Genomic DNA, 16150 nt, shown 5'->3' on the forward strand with positions numbered 1-16150 from the left:
TTAAAGGGGTCTTTACATAGTCTGGATAAAAGTCCTCTCTCAGATACATGCATTGCAACTGTCTTCTCCTCATCTATGGATTGCCTTACCATTCTTCTAATTTGTACATGAATGTTCACAGCAGCTTTACTTAGAATATAAATACTACAAGTGGTCATTAACAGGCGAATGGATAAACAAATTGTGACATATTCATACAATGGAATACTCAGCAATAAAAAGTAATAAAACATTAATACACACGACATTGATGAACCTCAAACTAATTATGTTGAGCAGAAGTCTTATACTCCACTGGGAGACCCGAGACACATAAGAAGGGACTAGAACAACTCTGGGACAGAATCAGAGAAGTTAAGCTCCCAGGCAGCACACCCTGGCCTGCCACATGATCCTTGCTGGCAATCTTATCTGGACAAACTGACTTCAAAATGGGAAATACAGGTTTCAAACTAAAAGAAAAAGCCAAATTATTATAAACAACAGTAACCCATAGCAAATGATTTTATTTATATAAAACTCTCAAAAAATCCATCTGGTCTTCAGTGACAGAAAGCAGATCAGTGTTTGCTTGGGGAGGGCGGGAGTAGGAGAGGGGTGGGGAGGAACTGCCAGGAGGGATCGCCAAGAGTGTAAGGACATTTAAGGAAGGAGTGAGTATATTGTCACACTTGATCTTAGCCGAAAGGCTGCAGAGTGATTAGGATATATTGCTAAACATAATGGTGGAGATGGTTTTACAGGTTATTCATCTGTTGAAACTTATCAGGTTGCACAAATTAAATATGGAGATCTATTGCTTCTCAATAACTATTAAAAAGCAATTTGGGAAATGTGGCGATATAGTCATCACAATTTGCTGAAGAAGCTCAGAGAAAGGCTCATAGGTCCTGGGAGGCCTTCTAGAAGGACACCCAGGCTGAGCCCTGAAGAAAAGAGTGGGATAGGAATGGTGCAAGCCACCCCCTCCAACATCCTGACCTCCAACAGACCTTATCTTCTTTCACGTGTAGCATGAGGCTGCCACTACTGCTAAGTCGCTTCAGTCATGTCCAACTCTTAGCAACCCCATAGACAGCAGCTGACCAGGCTCCTCCCTCCATGGGATTTTCCAGGCAAGAACACTGGAGTGGGGTGCCAGTGCCTTCTCCAGTAGCATGAGGAGGGCTTATGAATTGGCTGAGAAAAGAAGAGAAGCTAAAGGCAAAAGAGAAAAGAAAAGATATACCCATTTGAATGCAGAGTTCCAAAGAATAGCAAGGAGAGATAACAAAGCCTTCTTCAGATCAACCCAAACAAATAGAGGAAAACAATAGAATGGGAAAGAGTAGAGATCGCTTCAAGAAAATTAGAGATACCAGGGGAATATTTCATGCAAAGATGGGCACAATAAATGACAGAAATGGTGTGGACCTAACAGAAGCAGAAGATATTAACAAGAGGTGTCAAGAACACACAGAAGAACTATACAAAAAAAATCTTCAGATAATCACGATGGTGTGATCACTCACCTAGAGCCACATATCCCAGAATGCAAAGTCAAGTGGGCCTTCGGAAGCACCACTATGAACAAAGCTAGTGGAGGTGATGGAATTCCAGTGGAGCTATTTCAAATCCTAAAAGATGATGCTGTGAAAGTGCTACACTCAAGATGCCAGCAAATTTGGAAAACTCAGCAGTGGCCACAGGACTGGAAAAGGTCAGTTTTCATTCCGATCCCAAAGAAAGGCAATGCCAAAGAATGCTCAAACTACCGCACAATTGCACTCATCTCACATGCTAGTAAAGTAATGCTCAAAATTCTCCAAGCCAGGCTTCAACAGAACGTGAACTGTGAACTTCCAGATGTTCAAGCTGGTTTTAGAAAAGGCAGAGGAACCAGAGATCAAATTGCCAACATCCGCTGGATCATCAAAAAAGCAAGAGAGTTCCAGAAAAACATCTATTTCTGCTTTATTGACTTTGCCAAGGCCTTTGATTGTATGGATCACAACAAACTATGGAAAATTCTCAAAGAGATGGGAATATCAGACCACCTGACCTGCCTTTTGAGAAATCTGTATGCAGGAAGCAACAGTTAGAACTAGACATGGAACAACAGACTGGTTCCAAATCGGGAAAGGAGTATGTCAAGGCTGTATATTGTCACCCTGCTTATTTAACTTACATTCAGAGTACATGATGCGAAATGCCAGGCTGGATGAAGCACAAGCTGGAATCAAGATTGCTGGGAGAAATATCAATAACCTCAGACATGCAGATGACACCACCCTTATGGCAGAAAGTGAAGAACTAAGGAGACTCAATGAAACTGAAAGGAGAGTGAAAAAGTTGGCTTAAAGCTCAACATTCAGAAAACGAAGATCATGGCATCTGGTCCCATCACTTCATGGCAAAAATGGGGAAACAATGGAAATAGTGAGAGACTTTATTTTGGGGGGCTCCAAAATCACTGCAGATGGTAACCACAGCCGTGAAATTAAAAGACGCTTGCTCTTTGGAAGAAAAGCTATGACCAACCTAGACAGCGCATTAAAAAGCAGAGACATTACTTTGCCTACAAAGGTCTGTCTAGTCAAAGCTATGGTTTTTCCAGTAGTCATGTATGGATGTGAGAGTTGGACTACAAAGAAAGCTGAGTGTTGAAGAATTGATGCTTTTGAACTGTGGTATTTTAGAAGACTCTTTAGAGTCCCTGGGACTGAAAGAAGATCAAACAAGTCCATCCTAATGGAAATCAGTCCTGAATATTCATTGGAAGGACTCATGCTGAAGCTGAAACTCCAATACTTTGGCCACCTGACACGAAGGACTGACTCACTGCAAAAGACCCTGACGCTGGGAAAGATTTAAGGCAGGAGCAGAAGGGGATGACAGAGGATGAGATGGTTGGATGGCATCAGCGACTCAATGGACATGAGTTTGAGCAAGCTCCGGGAGTTGGTGACGGACAGGGAAACCTGGTATGCTGTAGTCCATAGGGTCTCAAAGAATCAGGCATGACTGAGCAACTGAACTGACTGACTCTGTCCCCTTGAGCCTCCCTGTCAAATCTCCAATAAAGTACCCTAAGTAGGGAACATCCATCTAACAGTATTGGGATGAGGGGCAAAATGCATTTGCCATCCCTGGAAGAGGAATTATTCTTGTAAAGAAGGAATTCAAGAATCTTAAAGTATTGTTTCAGTTCAGGCTCTCACTTTTCCCATCACAAAACTTCACCTGGTCAATCACAGGTTCACCATCACTCCTAGGGCAACTCTCCACAGATAGCACCTCATCAGGTTGGATTTCCTGAAGAAGCCTACAGCAGGAATTCTCAGGAGAGTGCCCTCAAAAGATGGCAAGGGCAGGACAGCAGCTGAAGCTTGGCGGGAGCTTCATATTAGCCTCACCCCACAGGGAACTGTGGACAAACACCGCTCAGCCAAGGCCCTGTTATCTCTGAATCCTGGGTTAACCAGTCATTGGCTGAGGGCTGAGGGGGATGTGTGTGTTGGGAGGTAACTTAGTCTGGAAGGGCAGTAACTTTCCCAACAAGGTGGTAGAAGTGAGAACGTGGAGTCTGTGAGCTGTTAGCAGCCAACATTCAGGGAAGCTGGAGATCTGGGCTGGAAATCAAGTTTTTCCCATAGAAATTCATTCTTTTCAACCTTTCTTCTCATATTCTCATCACTACATTTTAGAACAGGGAACCTAAGTTTAAATGCCTACAGGAAGAAGCATGGAAATGAAGGAGAAAGCCATAGGTACAGAGAAATATTTCTCTACTGTAAGAAAAAAAAAATACATTGCTGTCAGAAATGACTCCCGTGACCTTGGCATCAGGGAGAGAGCAGGGAGAGATAGAGATGGGCAAGCTGGAGGGCAAACTCAGCTGGCTTGTGTTTTCATGTGGGAATATGAACCTAGCATTGGTAGGTCCCTCAAATGTACGAAAAGCCAACAACCTTAATTTTAATGGATTGTTGCTATTCCAAGCAAGAATACTGGAGTGGGTTGCCGTGCCCACCTCCAGGGGATCTTCCCAGCACACGAAACGAACCCAGATCTTCCATATTGCAGGTGGATGTTTTACTGACTGAGCCACCAGGGGAAGCCCAGTTTTAATGGAAAAGGTTCTCAATTTTTGACGATTGGCCCCCATTAAGAAAAATTATAATCATCCTTAAAACATTGTTTGCAGGTCACAGTTGACCCATGGGTAACCAGTATACAACCTCAACTTTAGGAAAATGATAAAAAGATAAGTTACTCTCCACAAAAACTTTCCCACATTTTTGGAGTCCAAAATTAATAAGTTGGCAGCAACAAACAAGCATACTTATTACACTGCATTAGAGAAATCTAAACATCGAATATAATACAGAATATAAAATGGAGAGAAATAGTAGGAAGAAAGGACCCAAAACCCAAAAGACCCTATCTGTTCCCTCAAGGGAAAATCACAGAGCCATGCAAGATAACTTTCTGGGTGGTCATGAGACCTCTCCGAGAATCTGATTAAAGCCACAGACACTCCTTTCAGAAACATGTGAACATGCACAAATACAAATGTGCCTGTAATTCCTGAGGGTCTGTGAAGCCCATGGGCGGAGCCCAACTTCAGAACTCCTGGTGTGAGGCAGGAAGGAATAGACAGAACAGACAGATCAAGATGAGTCACCAAGGAAAGAACTGCAGTTTCTTCTACTTCTCTCCACAAAGAAAAGCAGAAACAGCTGGTTTCTAAAAGCCTCCTGGAACGTAAGCCCCCTATGAGGACGCGTCGCAACTGGAGAAGATGCTGAGGAACGCAGACATTAAAGAACTGAGGCTGACGCACTCAGAAGGGGCCAGGGAGGATGATCCTAAGAGCCCCCGACTTCCAACCTCACCGGTGAAGGAAGGACATTCCCCGATGGCATTTTAGCAGCATGGTTCCACTTCCTTATCAAGTTGCTGACCTGATGCTTGCTTTATTTTCAAAAGTTAAATAAGTCAACTCAAATAACTGAGTTGTCATAGATATATTGCTATGAGCAAGGAGAGAGGAGTCTAGGAGAGTTCCAGGCATGTCTGTGATGTGACACCCGATGCTATACTCAGAGGCCAGGCTGGCCACCCTGCAAGAGCCACCAGTCAATACAGAACAGAGGATGCCACCAAGCCTGATTCCACAACCAAGAGCCTGCGTGCACCTTCCCTGGAGACAGAGGAGCAAAGCACATCTGATGCAAACTCTGCCACTCACTGGCCACGATTCTGGATTTTTCCGTGCCTCAACTTTCTACTCCGTAAAATGCAGCTTCAGGGAGTACAAGATAACAAGTGTTTATTCAATGCAAGGCACAGGACTCTGGAGGAAAGAAAGAGTGCTTTCCTTCTATGCCAAGGAATGTGCCAAGGCTTGATTGAATCCCCTGGGAAGGCGGTGCTGTGACCTGGCTCCTCCATAAACAGACTGCTGCCAGGGATGCTGGCTGGGGCATCGCATGGGTCAGGTTATCTCGCATCACCCCCTTCCCTTTAAATGTAGGAAGTAAAGCCCCGCTGCTTTTATTTTTAGAGAAACAAGAATCTTCCTTACTATTTGGTGTGTCCTCATGCAGACACAAACATATAGATTTCCTTGGGCTCTTTAATTGCGGAAGCAATTCTAAACTCTGTCAACAGTGGCCTTATTAACCCAGATGGTGTTAATTTGCACAGTCCTCTACTTAGCTTTGGTGTTTCCTTTGCATTAAGCAGGAGTTGATTCTTTATTCCAAGTCTCACCACAGTCCGTTCCGAAGACACACTTTGTACCAGCGACGACCTGCATGGTATGCAGATGAGCTCGTGGAGCCGAATTGAAATTCCCTCAGGAGGTGGAATAATGTAGTTGAAAGAAGCCTATATTCCACACATCTGCCTGCATTTAGAGGGCCAGAGCCATTAAGGAACACGCAACTCACACTGTGTTTCAATATTGCTGTGCTCCTAGACTGCTTCCCAATAAATACGACTCCTGGATGACAGTCACCTGTAATTGATTACCCTGCCTTGCCCAGCGGCTTCTGTTGTTTTTCTATATAATGAAACCGAGGACTCGATTCTCAGCAATCTCCCAGGTCTCTTAGAGCCTATTTCATAAAATTAAAGTTTTCTCCTACAAAAATCTTTTTCCCCCAAAGTGCGAAGGTTTGAATCAAGCCCAGCTTGGCAACTGACTGAGAGACACCGGGTTGCCTGCGTTCTGACTGCTTAATGAAGGAGTGAAGATAAAGCAACATTTCTTGAGCACTTACTATGGACAAGACCATGACCTTGGGGATATATACATGTGTATGAATGACCTTGTCCATTTTTATTCTCATAGCCAATCTCAGAAAAAGGTGCTGCCACCAACATCTCACAGCACAGTGAAAACAATTACCTGTCATTAAGCTAGTTAGAATGTGCCCACCAGTGCAGGAGATATAAGAGTTCAACGGTTCGATGGTTCGTGGGTTCAATCCCTGGGTCGGGAAGATCCTCTGGAGAAGGAAATGGCAACTCAATTCCAGTATTTTTGCCTGGGAAATTCCATGGACAGAGGAGCCTGGTGGGCTACAGTCCATGGATTGCAAAGCGTTGGACACGACTGAGTAACTGACCATACAAGTAGTTGGGAAGAGCAGAAGTGCAAGTGCAGGCTTATACCTTTGCTCTGCCTCTTACTCTGCATGTGACCTATTGCTGAGTCGGTTTCCTCACATTTAATAAGGGGAAATGGAGGATGCACTGCAGTAGGAATCGTTTCACTTATGAAGGCAGCAGCACATGGTCAGGCACATAGAGTTCCTTTGTGAGCGATCTCCCTTTCTAGAACGCAGGGGCTGGGTACGTGTGCACGCAGCACACGTGAGTCTGAGACTGCTGTGCAGAAAATTCTCACCCAAGACCGGCCAAAAATCTGAGACCCGCGCAGCTTCTTCTTTGGGTCGCCTTTCACTCTCTGTGACCACTTTGGAGCACACGTTTCTCTCTTGGCTCTCCTTCTGTAGTCTTACCCTTTCTTGCCCTGCCCTTTTCTCTCTCCTTGTATCTATCTTCTGCTTTCCTCCTTTCCCCACCGAATGCTTCCTCCTTCTGGATAAAGAGGCTTTGTGGACAAAGAACTCCCCCAAACTGGAGACTTTCCCCAAAGTATCTCAGGGACCTCCACAGTCCAGAGCCTGAAGGACCTCCTGCCATCATGACACCCATGAGAGGCTGGTGGACTTTGTGTAAGGCTGAACCACCTCTACATATGTAGACTTCCTGTCAAAGTGTCTGGCAGCATTTCTGTTCCTTGAAACCACTTCATCACACGTGCATAATAGTCCACTGAAGAATAGACCCTCCTGATTTGAGATGAAGATGTCATATCTACATGATCCCTCCTGGTCCATTCAGAGACTGTGAACACCAGTGCAGTCCTGTTCCCCTGAGGACAGCCAGTAATCACACATGTGACTTCATCTGGTTCCACTCAATTACTGCCAGTACCTTGTTGCTCTGAGTATTGACGTGCAATTTTCCATGCCTCTTTCCCTTTCTTGGTCTATGTCTACTTATTGGCTGGAAAATCGATGCATGCACTCTATTCTTGCACCTCATGAATCTGAGAAAATTGAGGGAACTAACACTTCGGTGGCACAATTCCCTGAAAAGCTGAAAGGCCTAGCTGCAATCAAAGCACACGGTTCATCACGGCCTCGTCTCCATTTCTCTCAAATGCATGTGTGGAGTGGTTTCTGCATGTCAGGGACTGGGCTAAGTCGTGTTCACAACTACCCTGAGAAGCTGAAAACATTACCCTTATTCTGTAGATGAGGAAACTGACACTAAGCCACTGAATCAAATCTCTTCTAAGGAGCAGATACATAAGGTATTACTGTGGAAAGAAGATGGGCCTCAGACCAGAAGAACCCGAGTTTAAATGTCAAGTACCCACCAACTGAATATTCAAGGAAGGTTGCTTCACCTGAAACTTAAGCCTCAGTTTTCTTATCTCTAAAATGGGAACAATAAATCCAATTACACAGGGATAGCTGCAGGAGTCACTGTGAGAATAAGTAAACTAATACATGGAACAGAGTCTGGACCATAATAAAACCTCTGCAAGTATGTATTACCTCCCTTCTCTCATGACGGCCATGAGCACACAGAGTGTGAGAGGCTGTATATGCATGACAAGTCGCTTTAGTTGTGTCCAATTATTTGTGACCCCGTGGACCGTAGCCCGCCAGGCTCCTCTGTCCATGGGATTCTCCAGGCAAAAATACTGAAGTGGGTTGCCATGCCCTTCTCCAGGGGATCTTCCTGACCCAGGAATCAAACCCATACCTCTTAAGTCTCCATGAGACATATATATATACACATATATATACATATACATTTTGGCTTTGTTGTCACATAATCCAGCCAGCTGGCCTTCCAGACTAATGCTCATAGCCGTGTGCGACCCAATTTTTAAAATGTGTATTTATTACCCAGACACCCTCTAGGGCCATTACAGTCTCCTGGAAATCTATCTCAGTTTACAGACCACTGGCCCAAATAATCATTAAAAGCTAGGAAGTGTGTTTTGTCAGTTCCGTTGTCATGCACGAGTACTACATCTTTGCACGACAAAATCTTTCTGCAACATTTTTTTTCCTAACTCGTTACATATTTCCGCAGTGGATTTTTAACGTACTTCTGTGGTGGTTTTTTAAGAGGGAGAGTGAGTCAACACAAGTAGCCCGTCTGCCCAGAGCTTCTGCCTGTCCGCCTGAGCCTATCCACTGCCCCACGTGTCCTGCTCTGTGGCGTCCCAGGGCTGAATCTGCAGGTCTCCGCACACTCACACCCTGGAAAATAAGGGCTTAAAACAGGAATGCTGACACCACCCTCACTCCAATAGCGCAAATGCAGGGCAGTAATTTTCTGTGCCACCTAATCTCCGGATACAACAACCTCTGTGGCTCAAGGGAATTCCTCATCCAGTCTGGGGGCGGGGTGGGAGGTGGGTAGAATACTCAAGGATGTAATAAGTTAACCAACCAAATTAGCATGTAGTCGGGCTTTGTGGCTCTTACCAACCACATTTACCCCAAGGCGAATATCTTTAGTTGTGCTGTTTTTTGCTTGCTGTCTCCAGACCACTAACCTTATTTCTCTATGGGGGAATGGAAAGCTATGTTCTTTGCAAATCTCCCTCTGATTTCTGTTCTTTTTGGTGGAGCTAAGCCTTTGGTTTCCAAGGTCAAATGAGCTAAGCCCCTTCCAGGGGAGCTTACTTCTGACTGACACAATAAGGGGCTACTCTTCTTAGCTTGCGCGGGCTTGCGCGGGCATCATTAAAACGCTTCTCCATCATTTGAAATGCAACTTTCTTCCCTGAGCCATCTTGTGGGCCTCAAAAGAGACACACATGGAGCAGCAGCGCCACCTGCTGGTCATCTCTGCATCACTGTTACAGCAACGTTTGGGGTCTCCGCTTCTGCCTTAGAGAATGAGGTCTGCTCACTCTGGGACTCTGTCACCTACAAGAGGGTCAAAAGCGGGAATACCTTTAACAACTTTTTTTAGTCCCTATCTTTAGGGACTAAATTTTGAGATGGAAGGGGAGATGGGAAAGCCAAAATTGGAAATATACAGAATGCCTCTTGTTGATTCCTGATGGTACCTTCTCCAAGCCCCTGCGGGTGTCCTGTTCAACCTGATGTGTGTCATGCTGGCTAAGCAGGGGCCTATTTGCATAGTTGACACTGTGGCATATGGGAAGCCTTTGTCTCTGTGTGAGAGTGGGAAGACAATGGTCCAATAAATGATTTTTACCTGATGCAGGTAAATATGATATAAATATATCAAGACAAAAAATGCCTCCAAGTAAGAAATGCACATGACACATTGGATGGCTTAGTGATCAACTGGACCAGTTAGCTGGGCCAAAGTCACAAATTTAACCCCAAGGGCACAGGTAGAAAATCTCTGCTTCATTCTTTAAAGTTCTTCGAGAGAAAGAACTGACATTTATAGATGAAAATACCTTTGTGGACATATGCTGCCCCATTTAATTCCAGCAACTAATCAATGTAGTAGGCATCACTACCTCCATATATAGACGAGAAAACTGAGATTTCAGAGGTTGAACCCTTGCCCAAGGTAGCAAGCCAGCAAGAGCTGATCTTGGAATGTAATTCCCTGTCTGTCTAGATTCAAACCTTGTGTTCTCAAGAGCACAAATATGCCCTTGTCCTGGTTGGCTGTCTTGAAAATGGGTCCTCTAGTCACAAGAGGAGTCACATGAGGAGGGGTGACGCCGGTTTCAAAAGCCTTGTCTGGTTTTGCAAGAAAAAACCCATGGACTTAACTTGATCCCCAGTGATAAACAGCATCACCTTCGTCAATAACAGAAAGTATTAAATGTCAGCTACAGCATAGGAAGTTATACTGTGCCTTTTCCAGAGGAGAAATTACAATGAACCCCAAGATTCACAATGAGGCCATTTTGCCCTACCCACTCTTATTCAGGGGACCACACTATATGATTTTCATGTCCAGAAAGATAAAGAAAAAGATGTTCTACTACTAAGTCTTTGAAGGGGCTTATTGCTCTACAAGTCAATTATTTCTTGCAGACTATATATAAACTCAGGGCTTCCCAGGTGGCTCAATGGTAAAGAATCCACCTGCCAATGTAGGAGACGCGGGTTTCCTGCGTCAGGAAGATCCCCTGGAAGAGGAAATGCCAACCCATTCCAGTATTCTTGCTGGGAAAATCCCATGGTCAGAGGAGCCTGGCAGGCTACAGTCAATGCGGTGGCAAAGAGTCGGACATGACTGAGTGAGTGAGCGACAATATACAAACCCACTTGCTAATCAGAATTGTCCCCACCCCTGCACTCAAACAACCATTTCAAAATCAACAAGGACCACCACCTGTCAGATATAAGGGTCAGGTCTCTGTCCCCAGTAGCTCAGAGTGGAGAAGTGATCCCCGAGTCACAAAGGGCAAAGCCAGAACCAGGCCTCCCCTCCCCTGGCTTCTGTGACAGCATGCCAGCTTTTTGCACTCTCCCTATTATCTTTCAGATATATTTTCTGGCTTTCTACATTACAAAGTAATACACATATAAACGTTAAAATTGCATGCAGTAAAGGAGAAGGACAAACATAAGACCATCGATAATCCCACCACTCAGAGCTGACCACTCAGAGCATTTTGGTGTATCTCCTTAGTGTGTCTGTGGAGGGTACTGGTGAGAGAATATTTTCTATTTGTGATTTTACTCAAATTTTCAGGGGCTTCCCTGATGGTTCAGATGGTAAAGAATCTGCCTGCAATGAAGGAGACCTGAATTTGACCCCTGGGTCAGGAAGATCCCCCAGAGTAGGGATTCTTGCCTGGATAACCCCATGGACAGTTCATGGGGTTGCAGAATTGGATACAACTGAGTGAAGGCTGTATATTGTCACCCTGCTTATTTAACTACTATGCAGAGGACATCATGAGAAACGCTGGGCTGGAAGAAACACAAGCTGGAATCAAGATTTCCGGGAGAAATATTAATAACCTCAGATATGCAGATGACACCACCCTTACGGCAGAAAGTGAAGAGGAACTTTTTAAAAGCCTCTTGATGAAACTGAAAGAGGAGAGTGAAAAAGTTGGCTTAAAGCTCAACATTCAGAAAACGAAGATCATGGCATCTGGTCCCATCACTTCATGGGAAATAGATGGGAAAATAGTGGAAAACAGTGTCAGACTTTATTTTGGGGGGCTCCAAAATCAGTGCAGATGGTGACTGCAGCCATGAAATTAAAAGACGCTTACTCCTTGGAAGAAAGTTATGACCAACCTAGATAGCATATTGAAAAGCAGAGACATTACTTTGCCAACAAAGGTCCGTCTAGTCAAGGCTATGGTTTTTCCTGTGGTCATGTATGGATGTGAGAGTTGGACTGTGAAGAAAGCTGAACACCGAAGAATCGATGCTTTTGAACTGTGGTGTTGGAGAAGACTCTTGAGAGTCCCTTGGACTGCAAGGAGATCCAATCAGTCCATTCTAAAGGAGATCAGCCCTGGGTGTTCTTTGGAAGGATTGATGCTAAAGCTGAAACTCCAGTACTTTGGCCACCTCATGAGAAGAGTTGACTCATTGGAAAAGACTCTGATGCTGGGAGGGATTGAGGGGAGGAGGAAAAGGGGACGACAGAGGATGAGATGGCTGGATGGCATCACCGACTCGATGGACGTGAGTCTGGGTGAACTCCGGGAGTTGGTGATGGACAGGGAGGCCTGGCATGCTGTGATTCATGGGGTCGCAAAGAGTCGGACACGACTGAGCGACTGAACTGAACTGAGTGACCAACACTTCCACTCCAACTTTCACTTTCAAATGTTCAGAACACATATATATATTCATATGATATCTATCATTATATTACATACCAACACGGAGACTGTTTTCATCTTAACAGCTAACAGGACAATATATGTCAAGGAAAGAAGAGACTTGGAAAAAACAAAACTCTGCTAAGTCCTCGGGAAGGAAGTCAGCTCCCACTCCCCCTACCCCAATTTGAACTAAGAACTAAGGGTTAGCTGACACCAATGCTCAGAGCGGGAAGGAAAATTGTAAAATAGAAGGCAGAACTTGAAGCTTCTGAAGGCAACTCAGCAGGGAGGCGATGGCAGGAAAAGATGGACCAGGAGAAGATAGGGACTCAATTTAAGGACAGAAAGCTGAAACATCCACCAAGATGAAGCAAAACTTTCTCCCAGAGTCTAGTAGACTCACTGGCAATTGCATGAGTTTGGGGATGAAAACGCAGAAGGGGATGACAAGACACACTTAATGAGTAGCAGAAATTCCAAGGGGGTTTAGGGACTTCCACTGTCTATGGCATGGGAGATGCAAGGCGAGTTAATTCAGATCACAAGAGTTACAGGAACTCCAACTAACATCTGAGTTACACAGGGCTGAGTGTATACAGTTTTCTTCAGGTTTTATGTGCTTTTATTTTCCAGTGTGCAGTGGTTGAATGCTATTTTTGCAAGGCCTGCCTTCACAAGCCTTCCAAGAGATTCTAAAGATTCTCCTACCTTGCTCCAGTTTCCTGAACAGAGGTCTGACAACTCTGGTCTAGGAGAGGGACCACTGGGGGTTGGCAGAGACCATGGGTGGGCTTGCATGAAGTGGTCATGTGCGGAACAGGGAGACTTGCACACTACCGTCCTCTGGCAGCTAAACTAACTGCAGCCGAGGGAAAGCTTTCCAAAATGTGGATACTTACTGTGTTAGATACAGTAAATTGGTGAGCCCAAGGTGTAGAAACTGCAAACCCAGAATTAAATCTATCAAAATCTCAGGAGAGATTCTTTTCCCATTCATCCTATGTGGGTTTGGGCAGCTGTGTGTCAGACAAGTCATTAACAAGTAGAAATTGATGTTAAGGGTCTAAGGGCCTCCTGCAATATTTCAAATGTGAGATATGAAGAGTTTGAGTTAGAATGTGCAATAGGGAAAAAAAAGGTGTATATCAAAGAGGTTATAAAGGAAACAGAACTGTGTGAGTGACCATCTGTAGAATTATGGAAGAATGAGAAGTGAAATATGACTTCATATTTCTTACCTGGGAGCTTAGACTGAATAACAGAAGTAGGGAAGGAAGGGTGACTGGTTTGCACAGAGGGAGATAATAAGGGTGTTTTTATTATTGTTGAGGTTCCCAGCTAAGACATGTGGGGCCAGCAATCAGATATAAGGGTAGGGTTGAAGTTGAGAAGGAAAGTCAGGGCCACAGCTAGGGGTTCGGGAAACTCCCATGTGGGTCAACTGAAGTCAATCAGGTGGGTAAGCCCTCCAGGGGAGGGAGGGGAAGTCAATACCTCGGTAACACAGTTAGCCTCCCTGAAGAATTAATTCCTTTTCTCCTTTTCAAAGATGGTTGTCAGAAAATGCCATGGAGGGGCTTAGGAGATTTTCATTTCACTTCACATGAAAATGTCATGGATTTCTAGAGTGCATGTTGAGGGAACATAGATGATCTGACGAGAACTGCAGAAGGACAAAGGAAGGAATCTTTAAATTCAGAACCCTGGGCAAGCTTTCGATCTTTCACCCAAAAAAAAGTGCCCTTTAGCAGAAGCTACAAATGTCACTTGTTACCCTTGTTTTGCCCTAACCTAAAGCAAGTCAAGTATTTAGAATGCTGGAAGGAAGGAAGGAAGTTCCTTTCCAGAACCCCAGAGTCCGCTCTCTTTGACCTACAAAAAAGGAGGATAAGTGAAAAGCACAGCAGAGATGGAAATGAAGAAGGCCGAGCATTACTGAAGCAAAGCTTTAGAGCTCATTGAGTATTAGGAAGACTCCTGAGAATATAAATTCAGAGCGCTTGCTTTGGACTTATGGGGGGCGGGGAACATAAATCTAAAAACAACAGCACACGCAACAGAGATTTCACCATTGATTTTCACAATGAACCTAAGGCTTATTTATTTTTCTATTTATAAATACCCTTCCTGAACTTTTCTTTCTTTCCTTAAAAACTGGCTCTGCTCCCCTAAATTATGTTCCAGTCACATTTCTCTCAATATAGATCCCCTGCATCAGAACCTTTGGGATGCTTATTAAAGATATGGATTCTTGTGGACTAGAGGGATCTATTCATTCTATTTTCAACAAACAATTCACAGGATCACATTTTACACATTCAAGTTCCAGGTACATTATATGAAAAAACTCTGGCCTTCCAGAAATTCTGACCCCCATATATATGAAGGGAAATCCACTTTTCCCCACCATTTAAATCAAGCTGGAATAAATAGCAGCTACTCCCCACCCCAGCATCCTTGCCAGGAGAATCCCATGGACAGAGGAGCCTGGCAAGCTACAGTTCACAGGATTGCAAAGAGTTGAACATGACCCGGTCTGAGCACACAAACAATGCATCTCAATAGGCTATGTTTCTTAGACTGGGTAGATATAATTTTAGGTCTAGAAAAATTTTATAATCCTTTAGTTTGTCGGAGTGAGCCCTATTATGGGATGGGTCCTGCCAACAAAATTCTAGAAATAACTGATACTCTGTCCGTTAAATATATATACAGGTGCACACATATACACACAGAGAACAAAAACACATTCGGGAAGTTTCCTAAATGATGCGCTGCTGGGGGTGAGGGGACTGGGTCCATATGTGGTTTTGTTGCTAGTTTTAATAACATACAAGATACAACTTTACTTTTATACAAGTTTTTTTTACTGGAAAATTTCAAAAAGAGAAAATTTTGAGTAGGGGACACAGAAAAAAAATGGACAATGGATAAAGTTAAACTAAATATCCATCAGAATTAGATATTTTCAAACTTACATAGAAAAAAAAAAAACAGTACAATGCAACCCTCTCATCCTGGCCATTTACATACCCTAGGTAGGTTTGCTAAGGAATATCTGTTTCTATTTATTTCTATACTTACAAAGCTCACAGCCCTTTTTTTATGTTATTTAAACTGAGGCTTTTTCCAAATAAGGCAGCTTTTCACAAACCTGTTTCCCCTCCTACATCTATGTTCCCAGTGTCAGCAAGCCATAGAGGCTGCTATTTTCTAGAACTGGCATTGTATTCTATGACAAAGCACCCTTCCCTTTAGCTGAGCTGAACACTAGAAATGCTTTCAAACTAAAGTTTTCAAAGACTCCAGGCATTTTCTTACCTTTAGCTGTGGGGTCTGACAAGCAATTTTCCTTCTTCCTCTTGATTGAAGCTCATTTTAAGCTTAAAGAATATTAACTGTAATCCCAGTTCTCCTTCAAAGGTCCTGCAAATGATTTTTTTTTAAAAAAAAGCATCACTTGGTCCTTGGGGTAATAATCCATATATATGTCTCAGGACATCAGTGGATACAGAGGCATCTGAGAGTCAAGAAAATCCAGTGACCATGAAATAAACAGTCGACTGATCAGCAGTAGAAACCTTAGGGTCTTCCACCAAAGGGATGCAGGAAACATTTTAACCAGGCTGCTTTATAAAGCAATACTATGGGCAACAGTTATCAGTTCTGGAAATCTGAGTCTCTTGACCCATGAACAATAGTGTGGTCCAAATTGCCTTAGAGGCTTTATAATCTCTTTCTTGCTTTCTCCTGAACCTGACCCCATGGTAGTTTCTAGAA

This window comes from Bos javanicus, chromosome 8, assembly GCF_032452875.1.
Source record: "Bos javanicus breed banteng chromosome 8, ARS-OSU_banteng_1.0, whole genome shotgun sequence".
Taxonomy (NCBI): Eukaryota; Metazoa; Chordata; class Mammalia; order Artiodactyla; family Bovidae; genus Bos; species Bos javanicus.